This window comes from Oncorhynchus keta, unplaced genomic scaffold (genome assembly GCF_023373465.1).
Source record: "Oncorhynchus keta strain PuntledgeMale-10-30-2019 unplaced genomic scaffold, Oket_V2 Un_contig_1985_pilon_pilon, whole genome shotgun sequence".
NCBI classification, from domain to species: Eukaryota; Metazoa; Chordata; class Actinopteri; order Salmoniformes; family Salmonidae; genus Oncorhynchus; species Oncorhynchus keta.
Genome location: NW_026281695.1, coordinates 178,463 through 202,989, shown reverse-complemented (window position 1 = coordinate 202,989; position 24,527 = coordinate 178,463). Strand labels below are relative to the sequence as shown.

The 24,527-nt window shown below is 51.7% G+C and overlaps 1 protein-coding gene and 1 long non-coding RNA gene across 4 annotated transcripts in view; one reads left to right on the top strand and one right to left on the bottom strand.

Moving 5' to 3' along the window:
* Positions 1 to 24,527, bottom strand: part of LOC118377901 (cytoplasmic phosphatidylinositol transfer protein 1-like) — a 113,621-nt gene that overhangs the window by 36,950 nt on the left and 52,144 nt on the right. The gene's annotated exons all lie outside the window — the stretch shown is intronic.
* Positions 3,048 to 3,628, top strand: LOC127920538 (uncharacterized). Its single transcript, XR_008106548.1, has 3 exons — positions 3,048 to 3,115; positions 3,200 to 3,255; positions 3,484 to 3,628. It is a non-coding gene; the product is annotated as an uncharacterized LOC127920538 (long non-coding RNA).

Here is a 24,527-nt window from a genome sequence, read left to right as displayed (position 1 = left end):
CCCTCTCTCTCTCTCTCTCCCTCTCCATCCGTCTCCCTCTCCATCTCCGTCTCCCTCTCCCTCTCTCCGCTCTCTCCCTCTCTCTCCCTCTCTCTCCCTCTCCATCCATCTCCCTCTCCATCCGTCTCCATCTCCATCTGTCTCCCTCTCCCTCTCCCGCTCTCTCCGTCTCCCTCTCCGTCTCTCTCCCTCTCCATCCGTCTCCCTCTCCCTCTCTCTCCCTCTCCATCTCTCTCCCTCTCCCTCTCTCTCCGTCTCCCTCTCCGTCTCCGTCTCCCTCTCCCTCTCCCTCTCGTCTCCCTCTCCGTCTCCCTCTCCCGTCTCCCTCTCCGTCTCCCTCTCCTCCGTCTCCCTCTCCCTCTCCGTCTCCCTCTCCGTCTCCCTCTCCGTCTCCCTCTCCTCTCTCCGTCTCCCTCTCCCTCTCCGTCTCCCTCTCCGTCTCCCTCTCCGTCTCCCTCTCCGTCTCCCTCTCCGTCTCCCTCTCCGTCTCTCTCCCTCTCCTCTCCCTCCGTCTCTCCCTCTCCGTCTCCTCTCTCTCTCTCTCCGTCTCCCTCTCCGTCTCCCTCTCTCTCCCTCTCTCTCCGTCTCCCTCTCTCTCCCGTCTCTCTCCCTCTCTCTCCGTCTCCCTCTCTCTCTCTCTCTCTCTCAGTCTCTCTCCCTCTCCCTCCGTCTCCCTCTCTCTCCCTCTCTCCGTCTCCTCTCTCCCTCTCCCTCTCTCTCCGTCTCCGTCTCTCTCCCTCTCTCTCCGTCTCCCTCTCCGTCTCCTCTCTCTCCCCTCTCTCTCTCGTCTCCATCTCCGTCTCCCTCTCTCTCTCCGTCTCCCTCCCGTCTCCTCTCTCCCTCTCCTCTCTCTCTCTCTCTCTCTCTCTCTCTCCCGTCTCCGTCTCTCTCCCTCTCTCTCCGTCTCCCTCTCCGTCTCTCTCCCTCTCTCTCTCTCTCCCTCTCCGTCTCCCTCTCTCCGTCTCTCTCCCTCTCTCTCCGTCTCCCTCTCCGTCTCCCTCTCCCTCTCCCTCTCCCTCCCTCTCTCTCCGTCTCCCTCTCCGTCTCTCTCCCTCTCCCTCTCCGTCTCCCTCTCCCTCTCTCTCCCTCTCTCTCCGTCTCCCTCCCTCTCTCTCCGTCTTTCTCCCTCTCTCTCCCTCTCCCTCTCCCTCTCCGTCTCTCTCCCTCTCTCTCCGTCTCCCTCTCCGTCTCCCCCTCTCTCTCCGTCTCCCTCCCTCTCTCTCCGTCTCCCTCTCCGTCTCTCTCCTCTCCCTCTCCGTCTCCCTCTCCCTCTCTCCCTCTCCATCTCCTCTCCGTCTCCCTCTCCATCTCCCTCTCCCTCTCCTCTCCCTCTCCGTCTCTATCTCTCTCTCCGTCTCTCTCCTCCATCTCGTCTCCCTCTCCGTCCCTCTCCGTCTCCCTCTCTCTCCTCTCCCCTCCCTCTCTCCCTCTCTCTCTCTCTCTCTCCCTCTCCATCCGTCTCCCTCCCTCCCTCCCTCTCCGTCTCTCTCTCTCTCCCTCTCAGTCTCCCTCTCCCTCTCCATCCGTCTCCCTCTCCGTCTCCTCTCCTCCCCCTCCTCTCTCTCTCTCTCCTCCCTCTCCATCTCTCCCTCTCCATCTCCCTCTCCCTCTCCCGTCTCTCTCCGTCTCCCTCTCCCCGTCTCCCTCTCCTCTCTCTCCGTCTCCCTCTCCGTCTCCCTCTCCGTCTCTCCGTCTCTCCCTCTCTCCGTCTCTCTCTCCTCTCCTCTCCGTCTCCGTCTCCCTCTCTCGTCTCTCTCCTCTCTCTCTCCGTCTCCCTCTCCGTCTCTCCCTCTCTCTCCGTCTCCTCTCCCTCTCTCTCCGTCTCCCTCTCCGTCTCTCTCCGTCTCTCTCCCGTCTCCTCTCTCCGTCTCCCTCTCTCTCCTCTCCCTCTCCGTCTCCTCTCTCTCCGTCTCCCTCTCCGTCTCTCCCTCCCTCTCCCTCTCCGTCTCCCTCTCCGTCTTTCTCCCTCTCTCTCCGTCTCCCTCTCCGTCTTTCTCCCTCTCTCTCCGTCTCCCTCTCCGTCTCTCTCTCTCCGTCTCCCTCTCCCTCCTCTCTCCCTCTCCCGTCTCTCTCCCTCTCTCTCCGTCTCCCTCTCCGTCTCCCTCTCCCGTCTTTCTCCCTCTCTCTCCGTCTCCCTCCCTCTCTCTCCGTCTCCCTCTCCGTCTTTCTCCCTCTCTCTCCGTCTCCCTCCCTCTCTCTCCGTCTCCCTCCCTCTCTCCCGTCTCCCTCCCTCTCTCTCCGTCTCCCTCTCCGTCTTTCTCCCCCTCTCTCCGTCTCCCTCTCCGTCTCCGTCTCCCTCTCTCTCCCTCTCCCAGTAAACATTACACATACAGAAGTTTCAAAACAATAAAGATATTACAAATGTCATATTATATATATACAGTGTTTTAACAATGTAAAAATGGTTAAAGGACACAAGATAAAATAAATAAGCATAAATATGGGTTATATTTACAATGGTGTTTGTTCTTCACTGGTTGCCCTTTTCTCGTGGCAACAGGTCACAAATCTTGCTGCTGTGATGGCACACTGGAATTTCACCCAGTAGATATGGGAGTTTATCAAAATTGGATTTGTTTTTTAATTCTTTGTGGATCTTTCTCATCCATCTGGTTAAAGGCTGACTTAGAGGTTCCATTAGTCCATTAACTTCTTATGATCCATTGTTCATCGATTTTAATTGAAGGACATAATAAAACAAAACAAGAACCTATTCTGATGCAGTGGCATCTCTCTCTCTCTCTGGATCATTATCCTCCAAACCCGTACACAACCCTCCAAGCATACTGCAGCTCGATGGATAAGCTCAAATGTGAAGTTATATTGATTTCTGTCTGTCTTTCAGTCTCCTTTCTATCTCTCCCTCTCTCTTTTATCCCCTCCCTCTCAACCCAAGTCCGTCTGACCTTCGAGTGTTGGCTTTAAGTGAATGGCAATCATCACAGCGTGTTATCAATTGGAATCCAAATAGAAACTGTGTACGATGTACACCACAGAAGTGTGGTGAAACGGTGTACACCACAGAAGTGTGGTGAAACGGTGTACACCACAGAAGAAAGGTGAAACGGTGTACACCACAGAAGAAAGGTGAAACGGTGTACACCACAGAAGAAAGGTGAAACGGTGTACACCAGAGAAGAAAGGTGAAACGGTGTACACCACAGAAGAAAGGTGAAACGGTGTACACCAGAGAAGAAAGGTGAAACGGTGTACACCACAGAAGAAAGGTGAAACGGTGTACACCACAGAAGAAAGGTGAAACGGTGTACACCAGAGAAGAAAGGTGAAACGGTGTACACCACAGAAGAAAGGTGAAACGGTGTACACCACAGAAGAAAAGGTGAAACCCTGAAGAAAGGTGAAACGGTGTACACCACAGAAGAAAGGTGAAACGGTGTACACCAGAGAAGAAAGGTGAAACGGTGAAGAAAGGTGAAACACACCACAGAAGAAAGGTGAAACGGTGTACACCAGAGAAGAAAGGTGAAACGGTGTACACCACAGAAGAAAGGTGAAACGGTGTACACCACAGAAGAAAGGTGAAACGGTGTACACCACAGAAGAAAGGTGAAACGGTGTACACCAGAGAAGAAAGGTGAAACGGTGTACACCACAGAAGAAAGGTGAAACGGTGTACACCACAGAAGAAAGGTGAGCTACTTGTCAAAGTGTGTTCCAAACATTTCCTGGTAACACAACCCCCGAAAGTCTTTCCACATCAGCAGACATCATTTGACTCAACAAGAAATCAGCCCCTGCTTTCATGTTACATAAGCAAGGCTGTATGTCTCTATTGGTATAGGCTGTCCATTATGAATGTGGTGAGGAGTGTACTGTACTGGAGGAGATGACAGGGGGAGAGGGACAGAGAGAGGGAGAGAGAGCGAGGTAGTGAGACATACAGGGAGAGATCTGTACCGTATGTTTAACTCTCTGTAGTCCACTCAGTGGGGGAGAAGTACTGAGGGCTGGTCCCATCTCACTACTGCTGCCCTGATTTCTACTATCACTGTTCACCAACCTTAAAAGACAAGTAGAGGAGAGACACACAATAGAAAGACAAGTAGAGAGGAGAGACACAGTTGAGAACAAGTTCTCATTTACAACTGTGACCTGGCCAAGATAAAGCAAAGCAGTGCGACACAAACAACACAGAGTTACACATGGAATAAACAAACGTACAGTCAATAACACAATAGAAAAAGTACATATGGCGTGAGGAGGTAAGGCAATTAATAAGCCATAGTAGCAAAGTAATTACAATTTGGCAAATTGACACTGGAGTGATAGATGTGCAGATGATGATGTGCAAGTAGAAATACTGGTGTGCAAAAGAGCAGAACAGTAAGTAAAAACAATATGGGGATGAGGTAGGAAGATTGTATGGGCTATTTACAGATGGGCTACGTACAGCCGCAGCGATCGGTAAGCTGCTCTGACAGCTGATGTTTAAAGTTAGTGAGGGAGATATGTCTCCAAATTCAGCGATTTTTGCAATTAGTTCCAGTCACTGGCAGCAGAGAACTGGAAGGAAAGGCGGCCAAAGGAAGTGTTGGCTTTTGGCATGACCAGCGTGCTACGGGTGGCTATTGCTATGGTGACCAGTGAGCTGAGATAAGGCTGAGCTTTACCGAGCATAGACTTATGGATTACCTGGACCCAGTGGGTCTGGCGGCGAATATGTAGCATGGGGCAGCCGACGAGAGCATACAGGTCGCAGTGGTGGGTGGTATGTGGGGCTTTGGTGACAAAACGGAAAGAGACAGACATAAGAGATAACAGAGGAGGAGACAGGTGGGAGGGGTATTGACTGAATGTAACAACAGAGGAGGAGACAGGTAGGATGGGTGTTGACTGAGTGTAACAACAGAGGAGGAGACAGGTGGGAGGGGTGTTGACTGAGTGTAACAGAGGAGGAGACAGGTGGGAGGGGTGTTGACTGAGTGTAACAGAGGAGGGAGACAGGTGGGAGGGGTGTTGACTGAGTGTAACAGAGGAGGGAGACAGGTAGGAGGGGTGTTGACTGAATGTAACAACAGAGGAGGAGACAGGTGGGAGGGGTGTTGACTGAGTGTAACAGAGGAGGAGACAGGTGGGAGGGGTGTTGACTGAGTGTAACAACAGAGGAGGGAGACAGGTGGGAGGGGTGTTGACTGAGTGTAACAGAGGAGGGAGACAGGTGGGAGGGGTGTTGACTGAGTGTAACAGAGGAGGAGACAGGTGGGAGGGGTGTTGACTGAATGTAACAACAGAGGAGGAGACAGGTGGGAGGGGTGTTGACTGAGTGTAACAAGGAGGAGAGACAGGTGGGAGGGGTGTTGACTGAATGTAACAACAGAGGAGGAGACAGGTAGGATGGGTGTTGACTGAGTGTAACAACAGAGGAGGAGACAGGTGGGAGGGGTGTTGACTGAGTGTAACAACAGAGGAGGGAGACAGGTGGGAGGGGTGTTGACTGAGTGTAACAACAGAGGAGGGAGACAGGTGAGGAGGTGGGAGGGTGTTGACTGAGTGTAACAACAGAGGAGGAGACAGGTGGGAGGGGTGTTGACTGAGTGTAACAACAGAGGAGGAGACAGGTGGGAGGGGTGTTGACTGAGTGTAACAGAGGAGGAGACAGGTGGGAGGGGTGTTGACTGAATGTAACAACAGAGGAGGAGACAGGTGGGAGGGGTGTTGACTGAGTGTAACAACAGAGGAGGAGACAGGTGGGAGGGGTGTTGACTGAGTGTAACAACAGAGGAGGGAGACAGGTGGGAGGGGTGTTGACTGAGTGTAACAACAGAGGAGGGAGACAGGTGGGAGGGGTGTTGACTGAGTGTAACAACAGAGGAGGAGACAGGTGGGAGGGGTGTTGACTGAGTGTAACAACAGAGGAGGGAGACAGGTGGGAGGGGTGTTGACTGAATGTAACAACAGAGGAGGGAGACAGGTGGGAGGGGTGTTGACTGAGTGTAACAACAGAGGAGGAGACAGGTGGGAGGGGTGTTGACTGAGTGTAACAGAGGAGGAGACAGGTGGGAGGGGTGTTGACTGAGTGTAACAGAGGAGGAGACAGGTGGGAGGGGTGTTGACTGAATGTAACAACAGAGGAGGGAGACAGGTGGAGAGGGGTGTTGACTGAGTGTAACAACAGAGGAGGGAGACAGGTGGGAGGGGTGTTGACTGAGTGTAACAGAGGAGGAGACAGGTGGGAGGGGTGTTGACTGAGTGTAACAGAGGAGGAGACAGGTGGGAGGGGTGTTGACTGAGTGTAACAGAGGAGGAGACAGGTGGGAGGGGTGTTGACTGAGTGTAACAGAGGAGGAGACAGGTGGGAGGGGTGTTGACTGAATGTAACAACAGAGGAGGAGACAGGTAGGAGGGGTGTTGACTGAGTGTAACAGAGGAGGGAGACAGGTGGGAGGGGTGTTGACTGAATGTAACAACAGAGGAGGAGACAGGTGGGAGGGGTGTTGACTGAGTGTAACAGAGGAGGAGACAGGTGGGAGGGGTGTTGACTGAATGTAACAACAGAGGAGGAGACAGGTGGGAGGGGTGTTGACTGAGTGTAACAACAGAGGAGGGAGACAGGTGGGAGGGGTGTTGACTGAGTGTAACAGAGGAGGAGACAGGTGGGAGGGGTGTTGACTGAATGTAACAACAGAGGAGGAGACAGGTGGGAGGGGTGTTGACTGAATGTAACAACAGAGGAGGAGACAGGTGGGAGGGGTGTTGACTGAGTGTAACAACAGAGGAGGAGACAGGTGGGAGGGGTGTTGACTGAGTGTAACAACAGAGGAGGGAGACAGGTGGGAGGGGTGTTGACTGAATGTAACAACAGAGGAGGAGACAGGTGGGAGGGGTGTTGACTGAATGTAACAACAGAGGAGGAGACAGGTGGGAGGGGTGTTGACTGAGTGTAACAACAGAGGAGGAGACAGGTGGGAGGGGTGTTGACTGAGTGTAACAACAGAGGAGGGAGACAGGTGGGAGGGGTGTTGACTGAGTGTAACAACAGAGGAGGGAGACAGGTGGGAGGGGTGTTGACTGAGTGTAACAACAGAGGAGGAGACAGGTGGGAGGGGTGTTGACTGAGTGTAACAACAGAGGAGGAGACAGGTGGGAGGGGTGTTGACTGAGTGTAACAACAGAGGAGGAGACAGGTGGGAGGGGTGTTGACTGAGTGTAACAACAGAGGAGGAGACAGGTGGGAGGGGTGTTGACTGAGTGTAACAACAGAGGAGGAGACAGGTGGGAGGGGTGTTGACTGAGTGTAACAACAGAGGAGGAGACAGGTGGGAGGGGTGTTGACTGAGTGTAACAACAGAGGAGGAGACAGGTGGGAGGGGTGTTGACTGAGTGTAACAACAGAGGAGGAGACAGGTGGGAGGGGTGTTGACTGAGTGTAACAACAGAGGAGGAGACAGGTGGGAGGGGTGTTGACTGAGTGTAACAACAGAGGAGGAGACAGGTGGGAGGGGTGTTGACTGAGTTTAACAACAGAGGAGGGAAAGGGGTGTTGACTGAGTGTAACAACAGAGGGAGACAGGTAGGAGGGGTGTTGACTGAGTGTAACAACAGAGGAGGGAGACAGGTAGGAGGGGTGTTGACTGAGTGTAACAGAGGAGGGAGACAGGTGGGAGGTGTGTTGACTGAGTGTAACAACAGAGGAGGAGACAGGTGGGAGGGGTGTTGACTGAGTGTAACAACAGAGGAGGGAGACAGGTGGGAGGGGTGTTGACTGAGTGTAACAGAGGGAGGAGACAGGTGGGAGGGGTGTTGACTGAGTGTAACAGAGGAGGAGACAGGTAGGAGGGGTGTTGACTGAGTGTAACAACAGAGGAGGGAGACAGGTGGGAGGGGTGTTGACTGAGTGTAACAGAGGAGGGAGACAGGTGGGAGGGGTGTTGACTGAGTGTAACAACAGAGGAGGGAGACAGGTGGGAGGGGTGTTGACTGAGTGTAACAGAGGAGGAGACAGGTGGGAGGGGTGTTGACTGAGTGTAACAGAGGAGGAGACAGGTAGGAGGGGTGTTGACTGAGTGTAACAGAGGAGGGAGACAGGTGGGAGGGGTGTTGACTGAGTGTAACAGAGAGGAGGAGAGACAGGTGGGAGGGGTGTTGACTGAGGTAACAGAGGAGGGAGACAGGTGGGAGGGGTGTTGACTGAGTGTAACAGAGGAGGGAGACAGGTGGGAGGGGTGTTGACTGAGGTAACAGAGGAGGAGACAGGTGGGAGGGGTGTTGACTGAGTGTAACAACAGAGGAGGGAGACAGGTAGGAGGGGTGTTGACTGAGTGTAACAACAGAGGAGGGAAAGGGGTGTTGACTGAGTGTAACAACAGAGGAGGGAGACAGGTGGGAGGGGTGTTGACTGAGTGTAACAGAGGAGGGAGACAGGTGGGAGGGGTGTTGACTGAGTGTAACAGAGGAGGGAGACAGGTGGGAGGGGTGTTGACTGAGTGTAACAGAGGAGGGAGACAGGTGGGAGGGGTGTTGACTGAGTGTAACAGAGGAGGAGACAGGTGGGAGGGGTGTTGACTGAGTGTAACAGAGGAGGAGACAGGTGGGAGGGGTGTTGACTGAATGTAACAACAGAGGAGGAGACAGGTGGGAGGGGTGTTGACTGAATGTAACAACAGAGGAGGGAGACAGGTAGGAGGGGTGTTGACTGAGTGTAACAGAGGAGGAAGACAGGTGGGAGGGGTGTTGACTGAATGTAACAACAGAGGAGGAGACAGGTGGGAGGGGTGTTGACTGAGTGTAACAGAGGAGGGAGACAGGTAGGAGGGGTGTTGACTGAGTGTAACAGAGGAGGGAGACAGGTAGGAGGGGTGTTGACTGAGTGTAACAGAGGAGGGAGACAGGTGGAGGGGTGTTGACTGAGTGTAACAGAGGAGGGAGACAGGTGGGAGGGGTGTTGACTGAGTGTAACAGAGGAGGGAGACAGGTAGGGAGGGGTGTTGACTGAGTGTAACAGAGGAGGGAGACAGGTGGGAGGGGTGTTGACTGAGTGTAACAGAGGAGGGAGACAGGTAGGAGGGGTGTTGACTGAGTGTAACAGAGGAGGAGACAGGTGGGAGGGGTGTTGACTGAGTGTAACAGAGGAGGGAGACAGGTAGGAGGGGTGTTGACTGAGTGTAACAGAGGAGGGAGACAGGTAGGAGGGGTGTTGACTGAGTGTAACAGAGGAGGGAGACAGGTAGGAGGGGTGTTGACTGAGTGTAACAGAGGAGGGAGACAGGTGGGAGGGGTGTTGACTGAGTGTAACAGAGGAGGGAGAGACAGGTGGGAGGGGTGTTGACTGAGTGTAACAGAGGAGGGAGACAGGTGGGAGGGGTGTTGACTGAGTGTAACAGAGGAGGGAGACAGGTGGGAGGGGTGTTGACTGAGTGTAACAGAGAGGAGACAGGTAGGAGGGGTGTTGACTGAGTGTAACAGAGGAGGGAGACAGGTAGGAGGGGTGTTGACTGAGTGTAACAACAGAGGAGGGAGACAGGTGGGAGGGGTGTTGACTGAGTGTAACAACAGAGGAGGAGACAGGTAGGAGGGGTGTTGACTGAGTGTAACAACAGAGGAGGGAGACAGGTAGGAGGGGTGTTGACTGAGTGTAACAGAGGAGGGAGACAGGTAGGAGGGGTGTTGACTGAGTGTAACAACAGAGGAGGGAGACAGGTAGGAGGGGTGTTGACTGAGTGTAACAACAGAGGAGGAGACAGGTGGGAGGGGTGTTGACTGAGTGTAACAACAGAGGAGGAGACAGGTGGGAGGGGTGTTGACTGAGTGTAACAGAGGAGGAGACAGGTGGGAGGGGTGTTGACTGAGTGTAACAACAGAGGAGGAGACAGGTGGGAGGGGTGTTGACTGAGTGTAACAGAGAGGAGGAGACAGGTGGGAGGGGTGTTGACTGAGTGTAACAACAGAGGAGGGAGACAGGTGGGAGGGGTGTTGACTGAGTGTAACAGAGGAGGGAGACAGGTGGGAGGGGTGTTGACTGAGTGTAACAGAGGGAGGAGACAGGTGGGAGGGGTGTTGACTGAATGTGTAACAACAGAGGAGGAGACAGGTAGGAGGGGTGTTGACTGAGTGTAACAGAGGAGGGAGACAGGTGGGAGGGGTGTTGACTGAGTGTAACAACAGAGGAGGAGACAGGTGGGAGGGGTGTTGACTGAGTGTAACAACAGAGGAGGAGACAGGTGGGAGGGGTGTTGACTGAGTGTAACAGAGGAGGGAGACAGGTGGGAGGGGTGTTGACTGAGTGTAACAACAGAGGAGGGAGACAGGAGGGAGGGGTGTTGACTGAGTGTAACAACAGAGGAGGGAGACAGGTGGGAGGGGTGTTGACTGAGTGTAACAACAGAGGAGGGAGACAGGTGGGAGGGGTGTTGACTGAGTGTAACAGAGGGAGGAGACAGGTGGGAGGGGTGTTGACTGAGTGTAACAACAGAGGAGGAGACAGGTGGGAGGGGTGTTGACTGAGTGTAACAACAGAGGAGAGACAGGTGGGAGGGGTGTTGACTGAGTGTAACAACAGAGGAGGGAGACAGGTGGGAGGGGTGTTGACTGAGTGTAACAGAGGAGGAGAGGTGGGACAGGTGGGAGGGAAAGGGGTGTTGACTGAATGTAACAACAGAGGAGGAGACAGGTGGGAGGGGTGTTGACTGAGTGTAACAGAGGAGGGAGACAGGTAGGAGGGGTGTTGACTGAGTGTAACAGAGGAGGAGACAGGTGGGAGGGGTGTTGACTGAGTGTAACAGAGGGAGGAGACAGGTAGGAGGGGTGTTGACTGAGTGTAACAACAGAGGAGGGAGACAGGTGGAGGGGTGTTGACTGAGTGTAACAGAGGAGGGAGACAGGTAGGAGGGGTGTTGACTGAGTGTAACAGAGGAGGAGACAGGTAGGAGGGGTGTTGACTGAGTGTAACAGAGGAGGGAGACAGGTGGGAGGGGTGTTGACTGAGTGTAACAGAGGAGGGAGACAGGTAGGAGGGGTGTTGACTGAGTGTAACAGAGGAGGGAGACAGGTGGGAGGGGTGTTGACTGAGTGTAACAGAGGAGGGAGACAGGTAGGAGGGGTGTTGACTGAGTGTAACAGAGGAGGGAGACAGGTAGGAGGGGTGTTGACTGAGTGTAACAGAGGAGGGAGACAGGTGGGAGGGGTGTTGACTGAGTGTAACAGAGGAGGGAGACAGGTAGGAGGGGTGTTGACTGAGTGTAACAGAGGAGGGAGACAGGTAGGAGGGGTGTTGACTGAGTGTAACAGAGGAGGGAGACAGGTGGGAGGGGTGTTGACTGAGTGTAACAGAGGAGGGAGACAGGTAGGAGGGGTGTTGACTGAGTGTAACAGAGGAGGGAGACAGGTGGGAGGGGTGTTGACTGAGTGTAACAGAGGAGGGAGACAGGTAGGAGGGGTGTTGACTGAGTGTAACAGAGGAGGGAGACAGGTGGAGGGGGTGTTGACTGAGTGTAACAGAGGAGGAGACAGGTAGGAGGGGTGTTGACTGAGTGTAACAGAGGAGGGAGACAGGTGGGAGGGGTGTTGACTGAGTGTAACAGAGGAGGAGACAGGTGGAGGGGTGTTGACTGAGTGTAACAGAGGAGGGAGACAGGTGGGAGGGGTGTTGACTGAGTGTAACAGAGGAGGGAGACAGGTGGGAGGGGTGTTGACTGAGTGTAACAGAGGAGGGAGACAGGTGGGAGGGGTGTTGACTGAGTGTAACAGAGGAGGGAGACAGGTAGGAGGGGTGTTGACTGAGTGTAACAGAGGAGGGAGACAGGTGGGAGGGGTGTTGACTGAGTGTAACAGAGGAGGGAGACAGGTGGGAGGGGTGTTGACTGAGTGTAACAGAGGAGGGAGACAGGTAGGAGGGGTGTTGACTGAGTGTAACAGAGGAGGGAGACAGGTGGGAGGGGTGTTGACTGAGTGTAACAGAGGAGGGAGACAGGTAGGAGGGGTGTTGACTGAGTGTAACAACAGAGGAGGAGACAGGTGGGAGGGGTGTTGACTGAGTGTAACAACAGAGGAGGAGACAGGTGGGAGGGTTGTTGACTGAGTGTAACAGAGGAGGAGACAGGTGGGAGGGGTGTTGACTGAGTGTAACAACAGAGGAGGAGACAGGTGGGAGGGTTGTTGACTGAGTGTAACAGAGGAGGAGACAGGTGGGAGGGGTGTTGACTGAGTGTAACAACAGAGGAGGAGACAGGTGGGAGGGTTGTTGACTGAGTGTAACAGAGGAGGAGACAGGTAGGAGGGGTGTTGACTGAGTGTAACAGAGGAGGGAGACAGGTGGGAGGGGTGTTGACTGAATGTAACAACAGAGGAGGAGACAGGTAGGAGGGGTGTTGACTGAGTGTAACAGAGGAGGGAGACAGGTGGGAGGGGTGTTGACTGAATGTAACAACAGAGGAGGAGACAGGTGGGAGGGGTGTTGACTGGGGTGTAACAACAGAGGAGGAGACAGGTGGGAGGGGTGTTGACTGAGTGTAACAACAGAGGAGGGAGACAGGTGGGAGGGGTGTTGACTGAGTGTAACAGAGGAGGAGACAGGTGGGAGGGGTGTTGACTGAGTGTAACAGAGGAGGAGACAGGTGGGAGGGGTGTTGACTGAGTGTAACAGAGGAGGGAGACAGGTGGGAGGGGTGTTGACTGAGTGTAACAGAGGAGGAGACAGGTGGGAGGGGTGTTGACTGAGTGTAACAACAGAGGAGGGAGACAGGTGGGAGGGGTGTTGACTGAGTGTAACAGAGGAGGAGACAGGTGGGAGGGGTGTTGACTGAGTGTAACAGAGGAGGAGACAGGTGGGAGGGGTGTTGACTGAGTGTAACAGAGGAGGAGACAGGTGGGAGGGGTGTTGACTGAGTGTAACAACAGAGGAGGGAAAGGGGTGTTGAAACAACAGGAGGGAGACAGGTAGGAGGGGTGTTGACTGAGTGTAACAGAGGAGGGAGACAGGTAGGAGGGGTGTTGACTGAGTGTAACAGAGGAGGGAGACAGGTGGGAGGGGTGTTGACTGAGTGTAACAGAGGAGGGAGACAGGTGGGAGGGGTGTTGACTGAGTGTAACAGAGGAGGAGACAGGTGGAGGGGTGTTGACTGAATGTAACAGAGGAGGGAGACAGGTGGGAGGGGTGTTGACTGAGTGTAACAGAGGAGGGAGACAGGTGGAGGGGTGTTGACTGAACAACAACAGAGGAGGGAGACAGGTGGGAGGGGTGTTGACTGAGTGTAACAGAGGAGGGAGACAGGTGGGAGGGGTGTTGACTGAGTGTAACAGAGGAGGGAGACAGGTGGGAGGGGTGTTGACTGAGTGTAACAGAGGAGGGAGACAGGTGGGAGGGGTGTTGACTGAGTGTAACAGAGGAGGGAGACAGGTGGGAGGGGTGTTGACTGAGTGTAACAGAGGAGGGAGACAGGTAGGAGGGGTGTTGACTGAGTGTAACAGAGGAGGGAGACAGGTGGGAGGGGTGTTGACTGAGTGTAACAGAGGAGGGAGACAGGTAGGAGGGGTGTTGACTGAGTGTAACAGAGGAGGGAGACAGGTGGGAGGGGTGTTGACTGAGTGTAACAGAGGAGGGAGACAGGTGGGAGGGGTGTTGACTGAGTGTAACAGAGGAGGGAGACAGGTAGGAGGGGTGTTGACTGAGTGTAACAGAGGAGGGAGACAGGTGGGAGGGGTGTTGACTGAGTGTAACAGAGGAGGGAGACAGGTAGGAGGGGTGTTGACTGAGTGTAACAGAGGAGGGAGACAGGTGGGAGGGGTGTTGACTGAGTGTAACAGAGGAGGAGACAGGTGGGAGGGGTGTTGACTGAATGTAACAACAGAGGAGGGAGACAGGTGGGAGGGGTGTTGACTGAGTGTAACAGAGGAGGGAGACAGGTAGGAGGGGTGTTGACTGAGTGTAACAGAGGAGGGAGACAGGTGGGAGGGGTGTTGACTGAATGTAACAACAGAGGAGGAGACAGGTGGGAGGGGTGTTGACTGAGTGTAACAGAGGAGGGAGACAGGTAGGAGGGGTGTTGACTGAGTGTAACAGAGGAGGGAGACAGGTAGGAGGGGTGTTGACTGAGTGTAACAGAGGAGGGAGACAGGTGGGAGGGGTGTTGACTGAGTGTAACAGAGGAGGGAGACAGGTAGGAGGGGTGTTGACTGAGTGTAACAGAGGAGGGAGACAGGTAGGAGGGGTGTTGACTGAGTGTAACAGAGGAGGGAGACAGGTAGGAGGGGTGTTGACTGAGTGTAACAGAGGAGGGAGACAGGTGGGAGGGGTGTTGACTGAGTGTAACAGAGGAGGGAGACAGGTGGGAGGGGTGTTGACTGAGTGTAACAGAGGAGGGAGACAGGTAGGAGGGGTGTTGACTGAGTGTAACAGAGGAGGGAGACAGGTAGGAGGGGTGTTGACTGAGTGTAACAGAGGAGGGAGACAGGTGGAGGGGTGTTGACTGAGTGTAACAGAGGAGGGAGACAGGTGGAGGGGTGTTGACTGAGTGTAACAGAGGAGGGAGACAGGTAGGAGGGGTGTTGACTGAGTGTAACAGAGGAGGAGACAGGTGGGAGGGGTGTTGACTGAGTGTAACAGAGGAGGGAGACAGGTGGGGGGGTGTTGACTGAGTGTAACAGAGGAGGGAGACAGGTGGGAGGAGGGGTGTTGACTGAGTGTAACAGAGGAGGGAGACAGGTAGGAGGGGTGTTGACTGAGTGTAACAGAGGAGGGAGACAGGTGGGAGGGGTGTTGACTGAGTGTAACAGAGGAGGGAGACAGGTGGGAGGGGTGTTGACTGAGTGTAACAGAGGAGGGAGACAGGTGGGAGGGGTGTTGACTGAGTGTAACAGAGGAGGGAGACAGGTAGGAGGGGTGTTGACTGAGTGTAACAGAGGAGGGAGACAGGTGGGAGGGGTGTTGACTGAGTGTAACAGAGGAGGGAGACAGGTGGGAGGGGTGTTGACTGAGTGTAACAGAGGAGGGAGACAGGTGGGAGGGGTGTTGACTGAGTGTAACAGAGGAGGGAGACAGGTGGGAGGGGTGTTGACTGAGTGTAACAGAGGAGGGAGACAGGTAGGAGGGGTGTTGACTGAGTGTAACAGAGGAGGGAGACAGGTGGGAGGGGTGTTGACTGAGTGTAACAGAGGAGGGAGACAGGTAGGAGGGGTGTTGACTGAGTGTAACAGAGGAGGGAGACAGGTGGGAGGGGTGTTGACTGAGTGTAACAGAGGAGGAGACAGGTGGGAGGGGTGTTGACTGAGTGTAACAGAGGAGGGAGACAGGTGGGAGGGGTGTTGACTGAGTGTAACAGAGGAGGGAGACAGGTGGGAGGGGTGTTGACTGAGTGTAACAGAGGAGGGAGACAGGTGGGAGGGGTGTTGACTGAGTGTAACAGAGGAGGGAGACAGGTAGGAGGGGTGTTGACTGAGTGTAACAGAGGAGGGAGACAGGTGGGAGGGGTGTTGACTGAGTGTAACAGAGGAGGGAGACAGGTAGGAGGGGTGTTGACTGAGTGTAACAGAGGAGGGAGACAGGTGGGAGGGGTGTTGACTGAGTGTAACAGAGGAGGGAGACAGGTGGGAGGGGTGTTGACTGAGTGTAACAGAGGAGGGAGACAGGTAGGAGGGGTGTTGACTGAGTGTAACAACAGAGGAGGGAGACAGGTAGGAGGGGTGTTGACTGAGTGTAACAGAGGAGGGAGACAGGTGGGAGGGGTGTTGACTGAGTGTAACAACAGAGGAGGAGACAGGTGGGAGGGGTGTTGACTGAGTGTAACAACAGAGGAGGGAGACAGGTAGGAGGGGTGTTGACTGAGTGTAACAACAGAGGAGGGAGACAGGTGGGAGGGGTGTTGACTGAGTGTAACAGAGGAGGGAGACAGGTGGGAGGGGTGTTGACTGAGTGTAACAGAGGAGGGAGACAGGTGGGAGGGGTGTTGACTGAGTGTAACAGAGGGGGAGACAGGTGGGAGGGGTGTTGACTGAGTGTAACAGAGGAGGGAGACAGGTGGGGAGGGGTGTTGACTGAGTGTAACAGAGGAGGGAGACAGGTGGGAGGGGTGTTGACTGAGTGTAACAGAGGAGGGAGACAGGTAGGAGGGGTGTTGACTGAGTGTAACAGAGGAGGGAGACAGGTGGGAGGGGTGTTGACTGAGTGTAACAGAGGAGGGAGACAGGTAGGAGGGGTGTTGACTGAGTGTAACAGAGGAGGGAGACAGGTGGGAGGGGTGTTGACTGAGTGTAACAGAGGAGGGAGACAGGTAGGAGGGGTGTTGACTGAGTGTAACAGAGGAGGGAGACAGGTAGGAGGGGTGTTGACTGAGTGTAACAACAGAGGAGGAGACAGGTGGGAGGGGTGTTGACTGAGTGTAACAACAGAGGAGGGAGACAGGTAGGAGGGGTGTTGACTGAGTGTAACAACAGAGGAGGGAGACAGGTAGGAGGGGTGTTGACTGAGTGTAACAGAGGAGGGAGACAGGTGGGAGGGGTGTTGACTGAGTGTAACAGAGGAGGGAGACAGGTAGGAGGGGTGTTGACTGAGTGTAACAGAGGAGGAGACAGGTGGGAGGGGTGTTGACTGAGTGTAACAGAGGAGGGAGACAGGTAGGAGGGGTGTTGACTGAATGTAACAACAGAGGAGGGAGACAGGTAGGAGGGGTGTTGACTGAGTGTAACAGAGGAGGGAGACAGGTGGGAGGGGTGTTGACTGAGTGTAACAGAGGAGGGAGACAGGTAGGAGGGGTGTTGACTGAGTGTAACAGAGGAGGGAGACAGGTAGGAGGGGTGTTGACTGAGTGTAACAGAGGAGGGAGACAGGTGGGAGGGGTGTTGACTGAGTGTAACAGAGGAGGGAGACAGGTAGGAGGGGTGTTGACTGAGTGTAACAGAGGAGGGAGACAGGTAGGAGGGGTGTTGACTGAGTGTAACAGAGGAGGGAGACAGGTAGGAGGGGTGTTGACTGAGTGTAACAGAGGAGGGAGACAGGTAGGAGGGGTGTTGACTGAGTGTAACAGAGGAGGGAGACAGGTAGGAGGGGTGTTGACTGAATGTAACAGCAGAGGAGGGAGACAGGTAGGAGGGGTGTTGACTGAGTGTAACAGAGGAGGGAGACAGGTGGGAGGGGTGTTGACTGAGTGTAACAGAGGAGGGAGACAGGTAGGAGGGGTGTTGACTGAATGTAACAGAGGAGGGAGACAGGTGGGAGGGGTGTTGACTGAGTGTAACAGAGGAGGGAGACAGGTGGGAGGGGTGTTGACTGAGTGTAACAGAGGAGGGAGACAGGTAGGAGGGGTGTTGACTGAGTGTAACAGAGGAGGGAGACAGGTGGGAGGGGTGTTGACTGAGTGTAACAGAGGAGGGAGACAGGTAGGAGGGGTGTTGACTGAATGTAACAGAGGAGGGAGACAGGTGGGAGGGGTGTTGACTGAGTGTAACAGAGGAGGAGACAGGTAGGAGGGGTGTTGACTGAGTGTAACAGAGGAGGGAGACAGGTGGGAGGGGTGTTGACTGAGTGTAACAGAGGAGGGAGACAGGTAGGAGGGGTGTTGACTGAGTGTAACAAAGGAGGGAGACAGGTGGGAGGGGTGTTGACTGAGTGTAACAGAGGAGGAGACAGGTAGGAGGGGTGTTGACTGAGTGTAACAGAGGAGGGAGACAGGTGGGAGGGGTGTTGACTGAGTGTAACAGAGGAGGGAGACAGGTGGGAGGGGTGTTGACTGAGTGTAACAGAGGAGGGAGACAGGTGGGAGGGGTGTTGACTGAGTGTAACAGAGGAGGGAGACAGGTAGGAGGGGTGTTGACTGAGTGTAACAGAGGAGGGAGACAGGTAGGAGGGGTGTTGACTGAGTATAACAGAGGAGGGAGACAGGTAGGAGGTGTGTTGACTGAATGTAACAACAGAGGAGGGAGACAGGTAGGAGGGGTGTTGACTGAATGTAACAACAGAGGAGGGAGACAGGTGGGAGGGGTGTTGACTGAATGTAACAACAGAGGAGGGAGACAGGTGGGAGGGGTGTTGACTGAATGTAACAACAGAGGAGGGAGACAGGTGGGAGGGGTGTTGACTGAATGTAACAACAGAGGAGGGAGACAGGTGGGAGGGGTGTTGACTGAATGTAACATCAGAGGAGGGAGACAGGTAGGAGGGGTGTTGACTGAATGTAACAGGAGGCAGACAGTTAGCCGGTTGTGAGTAAACAGTCAACATTAGACTCAGATGAGTGAACCACAGGGTGAGAGTTAGCCTCTGACTGGATGTTATCATCTCACTGGCAAGGCTATGCAGTGACTGAGGGGGTGTCCCAAATGGCTCCCTATTCCTTACATATGGACACTGGTCAAAAGTAGTGCACTATTTATTTTTGAACATTTTAATTTTTAGTCATTTAGCAGAAGTTCTTATCCAGAGCGACTTACTGTAGTAAAATTCCCGTGGGAATTGAACACAAGTGCCATGCTCTAACAACTGAGCCACAACGGCAAAGATCAAAGGAGTGTAAACATCTCTATGGACAGCAGCTGTCATGACATTTCTCTTTCTTAGCTCGCTCCAGAACTAAATGTGGAAACACACGGCCGGAAGAGATGAAGTCACGTGTTACTTTACTCCGTTACACATAAAAGACATCTGATTACGTAACATGTTCATTTTGAAACACATTACCCACAACGCAGGTGATCTGTCACAAGACTGTTAGTGGAAAGAATGTAAGACCTGTCCCTCACCCTACAGTACCTCTGTCTACAGGGTCCTCTTACTGTATGGTACGGCTATGTCTCTCTGGGTAACCTGGGAGCTGACCCTCACCCTACAGTACCTCTGTCTACAGGGTCCTCTTACTGTATGGTACGGCTATGTCTCTCTGGGTAACCTGGGAGCTGACCCTCACCCTACAGTACCTCTGTCAACAGGGTCCTCTTACTGTATGGTACAGCTATGTCTCTCTGGGTAACCTGGGAGCTGACCCTCACCCTACAGTACCTCTGTCTACAGGGTCCTCTTACTGTATGGTACGGCTATGTCTCTCTGGGTAACCTGGGAGCTGACCCTCACCCTACAGTACCTCTGTCTACAGGGTTCTCTTACTGTATGGTACAGCTATGTCTCTCTGGGTAACCTGGGAGCTGACCCTCACCCTACAGTACCTCTGTCTACAGGGTCCTCTTACTGTATGGTACAGCTATGTCTCTCTGGGTATCCTGGGAGCTGACCCTCACCCTACAGTACCTGTCTACAGGGTCCTCTTACTGTATGGTTCCCCAAAATGGAACTCATGCTGCTCGTTATCTCACGCATCCCATTCAGTCCTGGCAGATTCTTCAGTCTACATTATCTGTCCACTGAAGATGATGTATGGAGATGATGGTGCTGATCCGACATGTATTGCGATTCCCACGATTCTATATGTATTGTAGTTCAATACTGCTGCAGGGGGACAAGAGAGAGTGCTGAAAAAAAAAAAAGTGCTGAAAAAAATTAGCTCCCCATTTAAAAAGAAGATGGTGCAGATTCAGTCAACTAGCTCAAAAAGAATATTGCGATATTGTCAAAATTATATGAAAAATCGTGAAAAATATCCCGATATGTAACAGTATTTATTTTTCCCCCCATTCATTAATAAGAAATAATCAAAGACCAGCAACATGAAAAACAAGCTGAAAACAAACCTCAGTTCTTAGACCCTTTCTTTCTCTTTCTGCCTTTGTCTTTCTTCTCCTCTCCCCTCCCTTCATTATGAGCTGGGCTGATGGGAGCTGGGCTAACAATGCATGACAGAGGAAGATCCTAATAGGAGATAACTCACTAGAGAGGTAGGAGTGCACTTCATAGGGAATAGGTGTCACGCCTTGGTCATTGTATCTTGTGTTTTTGTTATATGTTTGGGTAGGCCAGGGTGTGACATGGGTTTATATGTTGTATTTCGTATTGGGGTTGTATTAATTGGGAGTGTGTATTATTAGGGGTGTGTCTAGTTAGGCTTGGCTGCCTGAGGCGATTCCTAATTGGAGTCAGCTGATTCTCGTTGTCTCGGATTGGGAACCGTATTTAGGCAGCCTGAGTGCGCGTTGTATTTCGTGGGTGATTGTACCTGTCTCTGTGTTAGTCACCAGATAGGCTGTATTAGTTTCACTCGTTTGTTGTTTTTGTATTTTCAGTTATTTCATGTACCACATTATTCTTCATTAAATGTCATGAGTAACCTACACGCTGCATTTCGGTCTGACTCTCTTCAAACAACAGATGAAGTTCATTACAATAGGGTGCCATTTCAGACGCAGCCCTTAGCTAAGCACACTCTGTCCTTTTCTATTGTTAATTCTCACCCAAATGATATTCTCACAGTGTCCTGGAAACCCATGTGTCTTAGTTTTATCTAAATGAAATAAAGGCCCTGTGTGTGTGTGTGGTTGTGTTCTTTGTTTCTTGACTCAATCTGAATAACAGACAGCCCCAGGGGGACTCTTATCGGGGTCGCACCATGCAGTGGAACTGAAGTGCAGGCCTGTCAGTAGTCAAGTTACATTTCCACGCTGCTTCTGAAATAGTTTGACCCCTAGCCAGGGCTGCTGCTGGTCTGAATACATCCTGGAGTGCCAACGCAACGCAAGCCAGGCGATGACAATGTGTGTCAGTGTTTGTGACTGATGTGTGTGATGTGTGTGTGATTGTGCGTGTGTGTGTGTGACATGGACCATATACTGTACACGTACGTGCACACACACACAATAAATATAAATCGCCCTCTGTGTGACCTAGTCAGGCTCGTGACAAAAAACACATACACACTTCCCAGCTTTTGTTAGCCCCCAGACATTCCCCACAGTCCATAAGAGTGATGACCGACTCCTAACAGAAATTAATTACAGAAAACCGGGGGACAGTTCAGGATGATTAGCAGGATGATTAGCAGGATGGTCATCAGGATGATTAGCAGGATGGTCATCAGGATGATTAGCAGGATGGTTATCAGGATGATTAGCAGGTTGATTAGCAGGTTGATTATCAGGATGATTAGCAGGGTGGTTATCAGGATGATTAGCAGGGTGGTCATCAGGATGATTAGCAGGTTGATTATCAGGATGATTAGCAGGGTGGTCATCAGGATGATTATCAGGATGATTAGCAGGGTGGTTATCAGGATGATTAGCAGGATGGTTATCAGGATGATTAGCAGGATGATTAGTAGGATGGTTAGGATGAATATCAGGATGATTAGCAGTTTGATTATCAGGATGATTAGCAGGGTGGTTATCAGGATGATTATCAGGATGATTAGCAGGGTGGTTATCAGGATGATTAGCAGGATGGTTATCAGGATGATTAGCAGGATGATTAGTAGGATGGTTATCAGGATAATTAGTAGGATGGTTATCAGGATGATTAGCAGGATGGTTATCAGGATGATTAGCAGGATGATTAGTAGGATGGTTAGGATGATTATCAGGATGTTCACTCATTGGGTGACAGGAGGGGAGTTTGAGGAACCCGTGTTGACCTTTATGTCAAACCAATCGGTGGGTTGAGATCTGTGTTGAAGCTCATTTGAGTGTGGCTCCAATAGAGATAGACTGTGTGCAAAATGTCACCCTAGACCCCATATAGGGCCCTAATTTTGTCCAGAGCCCCGTGCTTTTTTCCTGGGCCCATAGTTCTCTGGTAAAAAGTAGTGCCATTTGAGAATTTGAGATTGCGGTCAGTGGTGTCTCCACTCACTCCACACAGAGTGAAGACAGACGCCAACTAGCCTAGCCTGTTAGACCTATAGGGGCAGTATTTCATTTTTGGATAAAAAGACGTGCCCGTTTTTAGCGCAATATTTTGTCACGAAAAGATGCTCGACTATGCTTGGAATTGATAGTTTTGGAAAGAAGACACTCTGACGTTTCCAGAACTGCAAAGATTTTCACTGTGAGTGCCATAGAACAAAATCTACAGGCAAAACCAAGATGTTTGAGTGACCAGGAAATCAACAGGATTTCTGGAGGCACGTTTTCCATGATCTCCTTATATGGCTGTGAATGCGACAGGAATGAACGGACACTTCCTATCGTTTCCCCAGGTGTCTGCAGCATTGTGACGTATTTGTAGGCATATCATTGGAAGATTGACCATAAGAGCCTACAATTACCAAGTGTCCCGCACGGTGTCTGCGTGGAAATTGGTGCGCAAAAGTCAGGTACCAGTATTTTTCCATCCGAATCAGAGAAGAATGCACGCTTCCAGGGACGGCATTTCAATGAAGAGATATATGACAAAACACCTTGAGGATTGATTCAAACAACGTTTTCCATGTTTCAGTCGATATTATGGAGTTAATTCGGAAAAAAGTTTGACGTTTAGGTGACTGAATTTTCGGTTAGTTTCGGTAGCCAAATGCATAGTAACAAAACGGAACGTTGTGTCCTACACAAGCATCTTTCAGGAAAAACTGGACATCTGCTATGTAACTGAGAGTCTCCTCATTGAAACATCTGAAGTTCTTCAAAGGTAAATTATTTTATTTGATCCCTTTGCTGGTTTTTGTGAATGTTGCGTGCTAAATGCTAACGCTAAATGCTAAGCTAGCTATCACCACTCTCACCACTATCACCACTCAAATTATTGATTTTCTCTGGTTCTAAAGCATATTTTGAAAATCTGAGACGACAGGATTGTTAAGAAAAGGATAAGCTTGAGGGCAGGCATATTTATTTCATTTCATTTGCAATTTTCAGAAATCGCTAATGTTGCGTTATGGTAATGAGCTTGAGGCTGTAGTCACGATCCCGCATGCGGGATGGGGCGGCCTAAGAGGCTAGACAGCGGCAGAGTCAAGATGTCTATTCAGTTCATTTCATTCACGAGCAATACTTGTTACTTTGTAAGCCAACTGGGTCTTTTGTCCGTTTTTCTTCTACAGAAATATACCTATTTTTCATCTCATACACAAGGGCCAATGATCGGTCAATGTATTTTTTACATTCCACTTCTATTGACAAGGGCCTGTGTACAGGAAGAGGGTTCTTGTTGTCATGGAAACGATACAATTACCTTTGATAACGATGACGTGTCCTTGACAGTAATATCATGATGCTATGTACACAGGGTTTGCAGTACAACAGAGAAGTGGAACCCTATCGCATATATTTCCCTACTATGACCAGAGCCCATAGAGAACAGTAATACTGCATAATAATGGCTGGAATGGAGTCAATGGAATGGTATCAAACACATCAAACACCTGGTTTCCATGTGGTGGTTACCATTCTATTGACTCCATTCCAGCCATTATTATGAGCCGTCCTCTCCTCACCAGCCTCAGCTGCTGTGAACGTGAGTGTGGAGTGTTTCCAATTCCACAAAATTCTAATTTTTGTTGTACCTTTCACAGATCCAATTCCTGCCACATATCTAATAGTGACAACTGAACGATACACTCCATCTCCTCTCCCAACAGCATATGGGCTGTCTAATTGGGTGTCATCATATTTGGCCCAATCAGTAGTAATGACAAGGAGACGCTCAGGGGGAACGTGGTACAACACAGCTGGAGACCCCAAAGGAGACTGCATACACCCACAATCACACACACACACACACACACTGTGTAGTCGGCAGAGACTTCATTAGGAGCCCTGATTAGCTGAGGGGGCAGAAAAGAGGCGTCTGATAAATCAGGATTAATCAGTGGCGTGTTGAAGTGCAGTGAGTAGGAGGACATGGTGATTCCCTGCCTGTCTGTGTGTCTGTGTGGAGGGCCCTGACAGTAACAGGTGATCTGACTCTATAGATTACAATAAACATAGAGGAAGACACAAACAGAAGCCTACACACTTCTGCTATTTTCTCTCTTCCACACACAAGCACACACACACACACAAACACACTTTCTCAATATCGCTATTTGAGCTCAGTCATTTTACACACATGGCTGCTGTGGGTCATGTCTAGAGAGCAGTGAGAGTCAGATGGTCTGGTCATTCATCCAGCCCCACACAGAGCTGAGGAGAGGAACCATACCAGAGTCTGTGGCCCCGTCACTGACCTGCTGGCTGTCTGATACATGGCTTTCAATTACCCCCACAGTCACATATCCTGGTGGATAACATGTCCAGAGACAGACAGCACCACCACAGCTTCCTAATGGGTGTATTTCTACATCTATTAAATGGCACTGTGTTTGAAGTTCAGTACACGTCCTTATACAGTCAGTGTGTAGGCCTTTATTCACAGTAGTTAAATAGACTCTCATAGCCCTGGATTGATACAAAACCATACTGCTCTGACATCTCGATGCAATTTCCCTGAGGTTCCCAGCAATCACATATTCGCTAAACGTTGTGAATATCAACACAAACATAAATTAAGTCGAATGCATTGCCATGTCACCATACTGCAGTTTGTTTGAATCACAGTCATAGTCAATTAAGCTGCGGACCCTTTGGTGAGCCCTAATGACCTTGTTTCAGGTTGGGTGTTTGTTTCACAAACTCAGTTCCTAAATGTTCTAACTATTTACCTGTCCCTGTAGTTGATGTAGCCTATTAGTCCGGCTGATTTTCAGTCAGAAGACAGCTGTGAGGAGTCC